Source organism: Vulpes vulpes, chromosome 12 (genome assembly GCF_048418805.1).
Source record: "Vulpes vulpes isolate BD-2025 chromosome 12, VulVul3, whole genome shotgun sequence".
Lineage (NCBI taxonomy): Eukaryota > Metazoa > Chordata > Mammalia > Carnivora > Canidae > Vulpes > Vulpes vulpes.
Genome location: NC_132791.1, coordinates 107,191,574 through 107,204,090, shown reverse-complemented (window position 1 = coordinate 107,204,090; position 12,517 = coordinate 107,191,574). Strand labels below are relative to the sequence as shown.

The 12,517-nt window shown below is 43.9% G+C and overlaps 2 long non-coding RNA genes across 2 annotated transcripts in view; both read right to left on the bottom strand.

Moving 5' to 3' along the window:
* The window catches only part of LOC140594673 (uncharacterized), a 38,965-nt gene that overhangs the window by 9,927 nt on the left and 16,521 nt on the right, over nucleotides 1–12,517 (bottom strand). The window lies entirely within an intron of this gene.
* On the bottom strand, nucleotides 2,455–3,506 carry LOC140594674 (uncharacterized). Its single transcript, XR_011995767.1, has 3 exons — nucleotides 3,405–3,506; nucleotides 3,033–3,184; nucleotides 2,455–2,614 (listed from the first exon to the last, which is right to left on the bottom strand). It is a non-coding gene; the product is annotated as an uncharacterized lncRNA (long non-coding RNA).

Sequence of the window (12,517 nt, the reverse complement as noted above, 5' to 3'; positions counted from 1 at the left end):
GAGAAAATATTGGCAAAAGACACACCTGATAAAGGACTATTATCTAACATCTACAAATAACTCTTAAAACTCAACAAGGAGAAAACAAACAGCCTGCTTTTAAAAATGGGCCAAAGACTCTAACAGACACCTCACCAAAGAAGATATGCAGATGGCAAATATGCATATGAAGAGATGCTCCACTTCATAAGTCATCAGAGAAATGCAAATGCAAAAAAACAAACAAACAACAACAACAACAAAAAAACGATACAACTACAGACCTGTTAGAATGACCAGATCAAGAACACTGACAAAACCTAATGCTGCCAAGGATGTGGACTAAATAGGAACTCTCATTAATTGCTAATGGGTATGCAAAATAGTACAGAACTTTGGAAGATACTTGGGTAGTTTCTAACAAAACCAAATGTACTGTTACCATGCAGTCCAGCAATTGTGCTCTTTGGTGTTTACCCAAAAAAGTTGAAAACCTGTGTCCACACAACAACCTGCCCAGATGTTTGTAGTAGCTTTGTTCATAATTACTAAGCTTGGAAGCAACCAAGATACCCTTCAGTAGATGGACGGATAAACTGCGATATATCCAGACAATGGAACATCATTCAGCTCTAAAAAGAAATGACTGTAGGCAATGGAAAGACACAAAGGAACCTTAAATGCATATTTCTAGGTGAAAGAAGCCAATCCAAGAAGGCCACATACCGTGATTCCAACTATATGACATCTGAAAAGGGCAAAACTATGGAGACAATAAAAGATCAGTGGTTGCCGGAAAATGGAGGTGGAGATGAATTAGGCAGAGCACAGAGGATTTTCAGGGCAATGATAATAGTCTATAGAACATTATAACAATAGATACATGTTATTATATGTTAGTCCCAACACAATGAATATACAATATCAAGAATGACCCCTTAGGTAAATTATGGACTCTGAGTGATTATGTGTCAATGAAGGTTCATCTTTGTCTAAAAAAAAAAAAAAAAAAAAAGCACCATTTGGTAAGTGATGCCAATAATTGTGGGAGCAGGAGGCATATGGGAAATCATTGTACCTTTCTCTCAATTTATTATAAATCTAAAACTGTTCTTAAAAAAAATAAAGTCTATTAAAAAATGAAAGGAGGAAGAAGTGCACTGAGACCAAAAATCAGGAGACGTGAGTTCAAATCCTACCACCACCTTTTACTTCCTATAAGATATTGGACAGTTCTCCAGGTCATTCTGCACGTTTCCTGCCCTGTAAAATAGCTACTTAAAGACTCGTCATAAGAAGGAAGAGGGGTGACATGGAGGCAGATATAGGATGCAGATTTGGTGGCAGGAAGTGAAAGGTGTTCCCAGCTTGATGGCTTCCATTGTCTCAGTGAAAGAGATATAGATCACCTATAGAGCAGGAGGTGACATGGGGGCTGGGGGCACTAGAGGTGCAGGAGGGACAGACAAGGCTTAAAATCATTATAGCAAAAGCAGGAGAGGAACGTAGTAAGATCATCCTCACAAGCTAGTAACTCAGTAAATATCTCTAAATGAAGACAGAACAGCTTTAAAAATTGTAAATCTATGTTCTGTGATGAAAAAAAAAAAGTGAGCTATGAGAATGAATGCGCTATTCAAATATAAAACAAGATTATGATTGAAGTTAGTGGCTAATGAAAGAAGTCACTTTCCAGACATTTGCTTCGGATTTTCTCAAATACAGATGTTCTATTTCGGTAAGACCTCTTCAGAGGACTAAACTCTCTAAGTATTCTCACATGGATTACCACTCTTCTAGACAATTTGGACTCATGGCTGGGTAGCGTGGTAATTCAGCTAACTTGACCATCATCAGGACTAAGCGATTGCTACATTTAACTCAACCTGGAAAAGGTGAGAGAAGTTATATATATATATATATATATATATATATATATATATATATATATATATAAAAGCAGGGTGGCATTTTCCTGGAGTCAACAAAGGAGACTGTAAGACAATGACACCAGGAGGAAAATGCAATTACAGACAGTTTATGTTCTGTTTATGTCATGTAGGGGTCCTAAGGGAGGGAGCTCTCTGCATAGGATGTAGGCAAGCCTATTGCTAAATCCTCTTTTGTTGCTAAGACCAGGCAGGGCAGGGCTAGGTGAGGTGCCATCAGGCTTTCCTTCAAAGGCTCCGAGAGCTCACCCTCTTGGGCCCTCATCTTCATCCTAGTGACAACTGAGCCTGGCATCCCAGCATCAGGGGAATTAACCTTAGTGGAAAAAAAAAAAATTCTTACTTCTTACCCCAACGCTCAACAAGAATACCGTCGCTGTTTCTTGTGAGCCCTGCAGTCTTGTTTGACAATATAATGAGATCTGGTGAAACAGATGAAAAATGCCTTAACCTGACTGTTTATCTCAACCCTGCCAAAGCTTTCAGCCCCCCAGGCACTCCCTTCTCTGCAGAGAGGGTCAAGAACCTTTAGTTGCAGCCCATGGCTCTGAGCTGGCGTCTTGCTACACCAAGCCACTTTTGCAATAGCAGAAGGCCGGGGTTTCTGTCAGTTTGAATTTCCTGAAGTGTACTGGCCTGTGTCACGATCTCAATGGTGTCTGAAGGCAGTTTGCTCTGTCAAGTTTCTGGAGTAGAATGGGAAGGGAAAGGAGAAAGCGAGCGTTAGAAGCGGTCGAAAAGCAGGTTGGTAAGTGACACTCAACAGTGCTCAGCCAGGGCCAGGCTGGGTGTGGGGGGGCTGGGACCCCACAAATGAATAAACCCAAGAAAGCACCCTCTCAAGGTTCTAGAAGACCAAGCACATAGCCCAGGAGGGGTCTGTAATCCAGCTGACTCACTAATCACCGTTTTAAAGCCAAGTCTACGAAGAAGAACGTAGTGAAGAGGTATTGAGAAATTTTCCAATTATTGTAAGTAAATTATGCAGCCAATCAAGATAGTTTTGAATGAGAATGCAATTTATTGTTTGAATAATTAGTGTGAGAATTTCTCTGACCTATCGGATGATGGTCACCCACCCACCTCGGGGTTTTGCGTCCTAACCTGATGGTTCTCTCCTGCTAGTCTCTAGCACGGATCCTGAACACCACTGTGCTGTCCTGGTGTATATACGTGGATTTCCTCCACCTGCCGGAGCTCCTCAAAAGCAAGGGATTGTTTTCTTCCCTCACATCTTCATTCCTAGAAGGTGCTCTCTAAACAGACAGTAGTAGAATTAACCAATTAATGAATGAATAAAATAAGGTCATAAGAGAAAGAACACACACACACACAATGCCTTGAGGGTAACACTGTGGGTCTCTGGGAGCCCGATTACCACGCACCTTTACCCTTACCCACCATCCTCCAAGTGAAGGGGATATCTTTCATCTCAATACCATCGCCCCAGCTGCCTCAGAGAGAAATCAGCCTCACCTCCACTTCCTGTTCTAGTGCTGGGCAGCACTGCCATTCAGCTACCCATGCTTGCACCATGGAGACTTGATTCTCACGATCAAGTGATTTCCAGAAAGTCTCCTGAAGGGATAGAAAGATATCAATACATCTAGATATCCAAGAATTTCGTAGGATATTTAGGCAAGTTATCTTTACCTGGAATTTCTTTTTTTTGCAGTGGTTCACTTTATTTTTTTATTATATTTATAATATTTATATATTATGCTGTAGTCTGATCTAGGCTACTGTTGATTTCCATGTGGACTCTAAGCTCCTTGAAGACAAGGAAGGGCCTTGACTTTTTACCTACCACGTGCTTGGCCCATGGTCATTACTCAATATTTGAAGAATAAAGAAATTAAAAATTTACTTGAGAATGAGCCCAAAGGGATCCAAGATATACCTCTCATTGACATCTGGCTTTGCCTCCCTTGGAGGGGGATACTGCTGCTCTCTCTTACTCTTGATGATGCCGAGCATCGTAATTTAGACGTAGAGGAAAACCATAGGCCCTTCGTGCCTTGTGTGAAGTTCTTGTGTGTATCTATTTGGGGGTTTTACTTTCTCTTTTAAGGCTGTGTAAGTAAAATGAACACCAAGTAGTCTGCATTGCACAAACCGCCTACCCCAAACGGTAGTTTGCCCAACACCCAAGGAAGTCAGATCTTAAAAAGAAAAGGAAAGCCCACGGTGGGGAACGTGATGCCGTAAGGAGAGAAGGGAGACCGAACAGTGGAGTCGAGCGGGGCAAAAGGCAAAGCTGGCAGGAACAAAGGAGGTGTTGTCACCGTTTTCCCCTTCGGATTGTTTCCACAAGGTTAGAACCGAAATAAAGCGGCATGTTCCTCAGAAAATTAAGATGTCCCTTTTAAAAATGATCTCTCCAGTTATCATCAGGGCAGCCTGTGTCCTGAGGGTCGTTAACCTTCTGCCCTCCATCCCTAACCCTGGGGCGCTGGGGGTATCTGTCTAAGAGACCAGCTTCCAGAGGGGGTCAGTATTCCCTCTGAAGAGCCCCCCCCCCCGCCCTGAGCAAATGACTGAACAGATTAGGACGGATTAGACAAACAACAACTCAGACCCTTTTACAAGCACATTTTTCACTCGACACTCAAATTCCCTTCTGTGCCCCACAGTGTCACACAACCCAACGACTGGATAGTATTACTGAAATATCTTTGCGCCAGCCGAGTGCGTGGAACTGTGCAAAGCCAGATGTTCCTGTAACCGTGTTTTACTGAGTTATTTATATCCATATAATATTTGACATTTCCTGTGTTGTTAAAGAGTTGGGGGCCTTGACGTATTTTTAAGAGAACAGTGCCGACTTTTTATTTTTTTCTTTGATGCCCAGCACCAGAAATAAGTAATAGAGAAGAAGGACTGAATTAAACAGATGCTTAGCTATCTAAAGTCTACCTTATTTTAATGCCTTTCATCTTAAATGATCTTCATGAGCGGCAAGATCCTAGAGTCATCTAGACTGAGCGTATGAATTAAGCCTACCATGCAATAAAAGCACATGCCCATGGGCTTAAAATAAGTCAGCCCATAGACAAAAAATTTTAATAAATATTGAAAATATAATCCACATTTCTAGGACTAGACTTTATGGCGTATTGATACATGAATTATATCATCCCTTTGAACTTGATAGATATGGAAAGGGCTAGTTAAAATATTTTCAGGCTTAGTAAAATATTAGCTGGCAGATTTCTCTGGTTAAGTGAAATAATGGAAACTTTACAGAGCTGAAAGTATTTGGTTGATTCTAAGTGGTAAGAATATTTAATATACATGAAATTTTATATCACAAAAGGTAATCATTCTGCTTTCTTTATTTATTGTAAAGATTCACTCGCAAATTATTCTGTTTATTTTTAAGATTTCCAAATTTGAAAAAAAAAAAGCCTTTCCCTCTATAGGATGACAAAAGTAGGGGTCCTGGTTTACAGTCCATTTTTGATATCTCTGGCTGAGACACTGAAAGTAAGGATTTTGGAAAAACAAATAAGATGCAAATTATTTATGGAAATTTTGCTCTTCAGAGTTGCTTCATAAACTTTTTCTTTTTTCTATTTTTTTAAGATTTTATTTATTTATTCGTGAGACACAGAGAGAGAGAGAGAGAGAGAGAGAGAATGGCAGAGACACAGGCAGAGGAAGAAGCAGGCTCCATGCAGGGAGCCTGACATGGGACTCAATCCCGGGTCTCCAGGATCATGCCCTGGGCTGAAGGCAGCACTAAACCGCTGAGCCACCCGGGCTGCCCAACTTTTTCTTTTTAAAATTTATTTATTTGAGAGACAGAGAGTGAAGTGGTGGGCAGAGGGGGAGCAAAGGGAGAGGGAGAGAGAGAGAATCCCAAGTAGTTTCCCCACGGAGCACAGAGCCTGATGTGGGGCTCAATCCCACAACCCTGAGATCATGACCTGAGTCAAAATCAAAAGCCCAGCGCTCAGCCGACTGAGCCATCTAGGTGTCCCATTTCATAAACTTTTTCAAAACTCCTTATGCTAATTTTTTTCCTTAAGATAAGTTTCTTTTCCCAAAAGCAGAAGAGGTATGCTCACGACATTGTACGGAGAAATTTCCAGGCTTCCACCGTCTGCCTTATTCCTATTCATTCCACTCTATATCCCTTCCCATTCTCTGAAGCTGAGGACCCTCCTGACAAATCAAATCCTTCCCCTTAGTTTAAGAAAAGATGTCACGGCCCAGTGGTGCCCATCTGAGCACAGTAAGCCTGCCCACTCCATCCAGCCGTCAAATCCCTTGCAAATCCTCTAAGCTGTGATAAGTCTCCAGTCTTCAAATAACGGAGATATCCTCTTAGAGCATAGAGGTCAGGAGAGCCCCCAGGACACAGGCTCCTTTGTACCACCAATTCCCCAGCCTTTTATCACTGATCATAATCAGATTCTGCACTGAATCGTGCCAGAGTTGCTCCACTGTAACAGTTGGGATGGGGGGTAGTATCTGGAAGGCCAGCAGAACCCGAACCACTGACAAGGGTTTTTTTCTGGATCTGCATCTCCCAGATTTTTCCAGACCCTCACTAAACCACTGGCCTCTGGCCCCTGAGTCAAGATTTTTTCCTATCTCCTGAAACTTAAGACTTTTCCTTCTACTAATATTCAACCCCCTACTCTTTCCTTTGAAAGACTCTAGATTTTTGTTTCCCTCGACATTTGTCATCCAACTTTGCTTCTTTCCTATTGACCTCAGAACTTTCTCGCTACTCCCACCAACAATGTCGGTCTAACACTAGAAAGTCTCCCATCAGGAGCCCCCTATAGTTTCCTGTGACAATTGTCCCACAGTATTTGGGAAGAAATAGAATTCTGTTCACAATCTTCTTCCACCGGCCTTCATTTTTTTAAAAAGATTTTATTTATTTATTCATGAGAGACACACAGAGAGAGGTAGAGACACAGGCAGAGGGAGAAGCAGGCTCCCTGTGGGGAGTCTGATATGGGGCTTGATCCCAAGACCCCAGGATCATGCCCTGAGCCAAAGGCAGATGCTCAACTGCTGAGCCACCCAGGTGCCCCTCCCACCAGCCTTCAAATACACACACCCAGTATATTCTCATGGCAGCATTTCCTTTCCTGAAGTATAAATTTACACACCAAATACAAAGACTCAAGTCCAAAAGATATTTCCTCTGAAAGATCTGGCCCTTTCTTCAAAAATATCAATTGATTCACCTAGCCAGAGTCTGGAATGTATGAAGCAAAGGTCCCACGTTTTGACTTTGGGGTGGGCAAGTTCATTTCACATAAAGACTTTCACAGTCACTGGTAATACCATTAACCCAGCAGAACTGGACTAATGGATGTGGATACATTAAGACAATCCATTGACACCACATGGACAATGAATAAACAAAAAATATTCTACTGGCTTGGGTAACATAAAATTCCCAAATGTGAGAACTGTACATTGAAGTCTAAAGAATGATATCCACCTCAAAAAAAAAATGGAGACAAAGAATGTTGAAAAGTCTAGAAGAGTTAAGGAGCCATTTCTACCAGACATCACAAATTCTAGCTTCTGAAAACTGAATATTAATAAGAAAACATAAGCAGAGCATCTAGTACAGTGCCTGTTGTATAATAGGCACTCTGTACATTATTGCTACAATCATTATGGTTATTATACTAGGGATGGATAGAGTCCTGTCTTCAAAAAAAAAAAAAAATAGAGGCACAGAGGGGGAAGAGCTACCTTCCACCAGGCCAAACCCACCTCTCCTGTCCCTAATCTCCACGCTCAAAGCAAATGCTGCCTATTAGAGTGGCCAGAGCAGCCACCGTTCTATTCCTGATTCCCATCTTCTGAGCCTAACATTCAGAAACACTTAGAAAACAAACATCTAGTCACCAGATGTCCCTAACATCTGGCTAAACCCATAAAACTATCCTCTACCACCACCACCGCCTTCCTAAACTCCAAAGGGTAAAGGGGGGGGTGGTAAGAACCTTATGAAATCTCTGATGTAGTGAAATAAGATCTTGACATGTTCATCATTGTGACTTTTTTCTTTCTTTGTTGCATGGCCCTAACTCTCTCCTCCGTTATGCAGAGGCATCCACGTGGCCTCAAGGAAAAGTCGGACTTCTATAGCAAGAGGATTGAAAGAAGAGAAATTCTAACGTTCTATTCTTTTTGTCAAGTTCTAACCTAAGCTCTTGTAAACCCAAAGGGAAGGTCATAAGTGCAACTGGAGATCATGTGTATGCGAGGGCAAAGAAGACAGAGTAAAGGAGGAGAGGAAAATGATCATACCCTCCAGCCTACAGAGACCTGATCATGGTGACCAGGGCTGGCAGTAGAGGCGCAAATGTGCTGAGGTCAAGATTACAAGATGTCAGGGGCTGAGACAAAAGAAAGAAACCTGAGCAGCTTCATCGGAAAGAAAGGAGTCCACCCAGAGACAGCCACGCGGCCCATGAGCTCACTGCACCAGGGGCCCGGTAGAAGCGAGACGCCTGAAGAACCTTGCACATTGTTCGAGAGGTATACCAGCCGACCTCAGTTCTTTCAGGTAAGAGTCTTCTGGCATCTGTTTCTGGCAAGAAACCTGTAGCTTCTCCAACAGAAGGACATCCCAGCCAAGCTCCAAGATGTCACTGAGTCTCAGTGTGGGTGTCAATCTGCGAACATTCCAGGACCCTCACTCGGACCCCTTAGAACAAGATGGGTTGCCTGACTTCTAGCCAAACAGAATGATATAGAAAGGAAGGCTCAACACCAGACCTTGGATAGTTTGGATCAAGTTCTTTCTTTTCTTTCTTTTTTTTTTAAAAAATTACTTATTTATTTATTTATTCATGAGACACACGGAGAGAGAGAGACAGAAACAGAGACATAGGCGGAGAGAGAAGCAGGTTCCCTGTGGGGACCCTGATGCAGAACTCAATCCCAGGACCCCAGGATCACGACCTGAGTCGAAGGCAGATGCTCAACCACTGAGCCACCCAGGCATCCCAGGACCAAGATCTTTCAACCTCGACCCTACTTTCATTTGGAGCTGGCTACTCCTGTGTTGTGAGGGCTGTCCTGCGTAGCGGAAGACACTTACTTAGTAGCATCCCTGGACGACAGCCACTAGGTGCCAACAGCACACCACTACTTCTTAGTTGTGACAACCAAAACATCTCCAGATGCACCTGCAGGGGGGCGGGGTGTGAACCTGTCCCCATGTGAGAACTACCAGTGTAGCCAGGAGGGAGACCCTCCCTACTTACGGTGAATCTGTCCCCTCCTTCAATGTTCCAGTACAAGGTATTGCATCAGCGATATCCACTTATAGCTGCAATCTGTGACCGGTGAGCCACTATCTCAGATGCTACCCCAATAAGTGCATTTGTTTTAATAGTATCAAAATATTTAAAGCACTCACCACTACTATTAATATCCCAACATACTATTCTTACAACTCACACTCACACACACACACACACACACACACACACGCAAACTTTCAGAAGTCTGGTGTAAACCAACCCCAACGGAAACGATTTCTTTTTCGAGGGCAATAACTAACTTGAGTAGTTCATTCTGAAGGGGAAATTTTTATTAGCTTAAGGACTTAGGGAGCAATTGAAAGGAAGCTAGATGATGATGGCATGAGTGGTAAAACATCAAAAATGGGAACAAGTCTAATACAGAACTTGGGGCTGGTGCTAATTGCTGTGGCCTGGGCATTGTTCACGTAATTGATACTATACTCAAATATAGGTCACTAGATGTATAATATTGGTAAACGACGTTAATTTTTCTAATGCTTTTTATTCATCTGCCAAAAGGGCATATAATAACATGCTATATGGGATTGCAATACGGATTAAATGAACTCAGTCAATAAAGTCATCAGCACAGGGCCAGATATTTAATAATGTCTTCACAGAGTTAGGCACTATTATTTTCATCATAACAGAATAACAAACGGACCTGGCAAATGGTGCTAAGAACAACGTTTGCCATGTTTTGAAGCTCTGACTTATCTGATCCTCACTCAGTCTTGTGACACAGACACAAGGATCGTTACACCCCTTTGACACAGAAATCAAGGGCCGCAGGTCACGCAGACTTGCCTCCAGACGCATCACGAGTACAAGGTAGCCTAAGACTCTAGGCTAGAGCTCCCGTCCTTACCTGAATTCTCTTACACCATACTGAGAGTCAAAACCCTTAGGTCAGGATGATTTCAGCTGACTCAGATGGCTTAAAATTCCTTCAAATAAAGAAATTTATTTTATCATATAACTGGACATCCAGAGGTTGGGCAGATTCCAAGAACACACACTCAGGACTCTGGCTGCATTTCCCTGAGATGCTCTCGAGCTGCCCCCACTCTGAGTATCCACTCTGTTCTCAGGGCACCTTCCATAAAACGGCCACCAGAGGAAACTGAGATGGAGAGAGAGAAAGTGCCTATTTACTGCTCCTCTTAAAAGTGAGAAAGAACATTCCCAGAAGTCTCTGCACACTTTGCCCCAAGCAGAATAAGGCCACATGGCCACTCTTGAACTAAATGTGCTCAAGGAGAATGGCACTGCCCTGATTTATGTTGTCAAATCGTAGCCCATCCCTGGAGCTGAGGGTGGCTGAGGCATCCCTGAGAAACTGGGCAGGGCCTGAGGAGGCATGCACTGTGCCAAGAAGCGCTCAAGAGGGAAGGTAGGCAGGTAGGCCGCCATCAAACCCACTGGTGTTTAGGACTTACAACTTCCTAATGAGGGCATTGTCCAGCTTCCACATTTTTTGTGTGTGTGATGATCATCCGAAAAAAGAGTTCTAGATGAATCTAATAATGCCCTCAACAAGGAAGTGAGACTTAAGGAGCCTTGGAGAGAATGGGGCAGAGGAGGAGAGGGGGCTCGTACAGACCAGGAATCCTCTCAGAGGCATTTATATCTAAAACAGGAGAAGCAGCAGTTCTGAATGAAGAGAAGCTCAAGGCATGAAATCCTCAAAAAGATGAAAATCCCATGTAGTTTCATTCCAAAGCCTCAGACATCCCACCAACTGCTTCACGGTCTTCCCTGACATTTCATTTGCTCCGAGTAACAAAAAGCAGCTCTACACCTTCGGTTTGTTATTTAACACATTGCAGAGAAGTTGGCTCGTCAGCTTTTTATGAACAGTTCCTCCTCTGAAACATCATAAATCCCTAGCAGTTCAAGTGTTGGGTTTGCTCTGTGTTTCCAGATCTGAGCAGCAGCTGATTCATAGATACTGCCTCGTGCTGGCCTGAAGACGTCCCTGGAGGACAGGGATGAAAAGCTGAGAAAGCCTGGGGAACATGACTACCAGGATATGCTTTCCTCATGGGCTTGGGGCTCCTGCGCAATCCTGAGGTGCCAACCACTGCTCTGTGCATCCTGGTGGAGGCCCCGGAGGAGGGCATCCAGAGGAAGCCAGAGGCGAGCCAGCGTTCCTATAGGTCAGAGAAGAGAGAGGAAGGGAGACGCACGGAATGGGTGGGGGTTCTGCTCTTGCATGACTTCCTGAGGGGTGCCCAGCTCCCTCAGACCCCACGCCGGGTGGGAAGGGATGGCTGCAAGCACAGCGGGAACCTCCCAGTCCCACCACGAGACCCAGACCTTGGCCCTGCGTGCACCCAGTTCCCCTGCAACGTCCACCCTCGACTTCATCCCAGCACGAGATCCCCAAGCCCTCCCGCCCTCCCAGGTGAGTCCTAAGAAAGCCACGTCACTCAGACAAGCACAGAAGCCTGAGAAGGCTGATCTCACAGCTCTGATAAGTCAGCGGCCCCTTCAATTCTACCCAAACATTCCCAAAGGACTGGCCACCACCCGCCCTGCAGGGACACCCACACTTTCCAGCACCAGGTTAAGACCCATTTAACCCACATATCTGGAGCTGCAATGTCCAAAAACCCCATCACCAACTCAAAGCTCCATGAGCAGCAAAACCAAAGTTGGGGGGGGCAGGGCAGGACAGGACCTCAAAAGAACAAAACCAAGAGCACTTGCTTGTGAGATTTCTTTTCCAAGTCAACTCTTTTCTGGGGGGGATTGGGGGGGGTGGCTGCACAGTGGGTCTGGGATCTTGGGCTGAGGTATGGTGGTCCGTCTGCCCAAGACATGGCCCGGCCTTCGGAGCAGAGCGCTCCTCCTCGCTCCACACATGTGCTCCCTGACTTATGCGACTCCAGCCTTCTGTTTCTGTTTATTTGTCTTGCGTTGTGTTGTTTTATTAACCAGAAACTTGAAAAGGAGGCTTTCTTTGTTGTATTGCCATTTGGCAGAAGACTAGAGGTTACAGTAGCAAGCGGAGCCTAAACATTTTTTTTTTTTAATCTCGATGAAAGTTTCTTCCAGAGAGAAAAACTATATCCGATTCCCTGTCTCCCATTGAACCTCTGAAGGACTTCCCACACCTTACCTTCAAATAACAGAACCCTGGCCAACGAAAATGGAAAAACATAAATTTGTGCACGTAAAATGAAAAATCAGAGGGTGCCGACAGGCCTGTGTCAACAGGGTATTTTTAGCTATCAGTGGATTTTTAGAATCGAGTTTTAAGGCATGGTTCTTTGCACATGGACATAGGATGTG